The following is a 3,275-nucleotide window of genomic DNA, read 5'->3' as shown; positions in this document are numbered from 1 at the left end:
GGAGACTGTGAAAAGTGTTCATATGTAGTAAAAACCTTAGAATTTCGTCCGTTTTCGTCATTTGTTATCGAATGGACTTAAAGCCACATCGTCACATTGGCCGCTCTTCTCTCTGAAACGGTTGTACTTATCGTGTGCAAAGCTATGTCGCGTGCTGCGGTATGCGGAGACACTAAAAGCACCATAGTAGAACACAGATGTAGCTTCTAAGTTGATGTAATAGCCAGTAAGAAGTAGTACAATTCAAGTTTTAGGTATCGATTATTGACTTTTTAGCTGGCTTTGGTGCCTTGGACATGAGCTAGGACCTTTAGATTCTGCATGAAAGGAAGACTAGCAGCCGAGTTGCATGGGAGTATGTGAAAAGTGATCATATGTAGTAAAAACCTGAGAAATCCGTCCGTTTTCGTCATTTGTTATCGAATCGACTTAAAGCCAGATCGTGACATAGGCCGCTCTTCTCCTGAAACGGTTGTACTTATCGTCTGCAAAGCTATGTCGCGTGCTGAGTTATGCGGAGACACTAAAAGCACCACAGTAGAACACAGATGAAGCTTCTAAGTTGATGTAATAGCCAGTAAGAAGTAGTACAATTCAAGTTTTAGGTATCGATTATTGACTTTTTAGCTGGCTTTGGTGCCTTGGACATGAGCTAGGACCTTAAGATTCTGCATGAAAGGAGGACTAGCAGCCGCATTGCACGGGAGAATGTGAAAAGTGTTCATATGTAGTAAAAACCTGAGAAATACGTCCGTTTTCGTCATTTGTTATCGAATCGACTTAAATCCAGATCGTCACATTGGTTGCTCTTCTCTCTGAAACGGTTGTACTTATCGTCTGCAAAGCTATGTCTCGTGCTGCGCTATTCGGAGACAATAAATGTACCATAGTAGAACACAGATGATGCTTCTAAGTTGATGTAATAGCCAGTAAGAAGTAGTACAAATCAAGTTTTAGGTATCGATTATTGACTTTTTAGCTGCTTTGGTGCCTTGGACTAGAGCCAGGACCTTAAGATTCTGCATGAAAGGAGGACTAGCCGCCGCGTTGCATGGGAGAATGTGAAAAGTGTTCATATGTAGTAAAAACCTGAGAAAATAGTCCGTTTTCGTCATTTCTTATCGAATCGACTTAAAGCCAGGTCGTCACATTGGCCGCTCTTCTCTCTGAAACGGTTGTACTTATCGTCTGCAAAGCTATGTCGCGTGCTGCGGTATGTGGAGACACTAAAAGAACCATAGTAGAACACAGATGAAGCTTCTAAATTGATGTAATAGCCAGTAAGAAGTAGAACAATTCAAGTTTTAGGTATCGATTACTGACTTTTTAGCTGGCTTTGGTGCCTTGGACATGAGCTAGGACCTTAAGATCATGCATGAAAGGAGGACTAGCAGCCGAGTTGCACGGGAGAATGTGAAAAGTGTTCATATGTAGTAAAAACCTGAGAAATACGTCCGTTTTCGTCATTTGTTATCGAATCGACTTAAAGCCAGATCGTCACATTGGTTGCTCTTCTCTCTGAAACGGTTGTACTTATCGTCTGCAAAGCTATGTCGCGTGCTGCGGTATTCGGAGACAATAAATGTACCATAGTAGAACACAGATGAAGCTTCTAAGTAGATGTAATAGCCAGTAAGAAGTAGTAGAATTCAAGTTCTATGTATCGATTATTGACTTTTTAGCTGGCTTTGGTGCCTTGAACATGACCTAGGACCTTAAGATTCTGCATGAAAGGAGGACTAGCCGCCGCATTGCACGGGAGAATGTGAAAAGTGTTCATATGTAGTAAAAACCTGAGAATTCCGTCCATTTTCGTCATTTCTTATCGAATCGACTTATAGCCAGGTCGTCACATTGGCCGCTCTTCTCTCTGAAACGGTTGTACTTATCGTCTGCAAAGCTATGTCGGGTGCTGCGGTATGCGGAGACACTCAAAGCACCATAGTATAACACAGATGTAGCTTCTAAGTTGATGTAACAGCCAGTAAGAAGTAGTACAATTCAAGTTTTAGGTATCGATTATTGACTTTTTAGCTGGCTTTGGTGCTTTGGACATGAGCTAGGACCTTAAGATTCTGCATGAAATGAGGACTAGCAGCCGAGTTGCACGGGAGAATGTGAAAAGTGTTCATATATAGTAAAAATCTGAGAATTCCGTCCGTTTTCGTTATTTGTTATCGAATCGACTTAAAGCCAGATCGTCACATTGGCCGCTCTTCTCTCTGAAACGGTTGTACTTATCGTCTGCAAAGCTATGTCGGGTGCTGCGGTTTGCGGGGACACGAAATGCACCATAGTAGAACACCGATGAAGCTTCTAAGTTGATGTAATAGCCAGTAAGAAGTAGTAGAATTCAAGTTTTATGTATCGATTATTGACTTTTTAGCTGCCTTTGTGACTTGGACATGAGGTTGGACCTTTAGATTCTGCATGAAAGGAGGAGTAGCAGCCGAGTTGCACGGGAGAATGTGAAAAGTGTTCATATATAGTAAAAATCTGAGAATTCCGTCCGTTTTCGTTATTTGTTAACGAATCGACTTAAAGCCAGATCGTCATATTGGCCGCTCTTCTCTCTGAAACGGTTGTACTTATCGTCTGCAAAGCTATGTCGGGTGCTGCGGTATGCGGAGACACTAAAAGCACCATAGTAGAACACAGATGAAGCTTCTAAGTTGATGTAATAGCCAGTAAGAAGTAGTACAATTCAAGTTTTATGTATCAATTATTGACTTTTTAGCTGGCTTTGGTGCCTTGGACATGAGCTAGGACCTTAAGATTCTGCATGAAAGGAGGAGTAGCAGCCGAGTTGCGTTGGAGAATGTGAAAAGTGTTCATATGTAGTAAAAACCGGAGAAATCCGTCCGTTTCCGTCATTTGTTATCGAATCGACTTAAAGCCAGATCGTCACATTGGCCGCTTTTCTCTCCGAACGGTTGCACTTATCGTCTGCAAAGCTATGACGCGTGCTGCGGTATGTGGAGACCCTAAAAGCACCATAGTAGAACATAGATGAAGCTTCTAAGTTGATGTAATTGCCAGTAAGAAGTAATAGAATTCAAGTTTTAGGTATCGATTATTGACTTTTTTGCTGGCTTTGGTGCCTTGGACATTAGCTACGACTTTAAGATTCTGCATGAAAGGAGGACTAGTAGCCGCGTTGCATGGGAGAATGTGAAAAGTGTTCATATGTAGTAAAAATCTGAGAATTCCGTCCGTATTCGTTATTTGTTATCGAATCGACTTAAAGCCAGGTCGTCACATTTGCCGCTCTTCTC

Source organism: Schistocerca gregaria, unplaced genomic scaffold (assembly GCF_023897955.1).
Source record: "Schistocerca gregaria isolate iqSchGreg1 unplaced genomic scaffold, iqSchGreg1.2 ptg000336l, whole genome shotgun sequence".
NCBI classification, from domain to species: domain Eukaryota; kingdom Metazoa; phylum Arthropoda; class Insecta; order Orthoptera; family Acrididae; genus Schistocerca; species Schistocerca gregaria.
The sequence above is the reverse complement of the archived record's forward strand: the minus strand, read 5'-3'. Positions refer to the sequence as shown.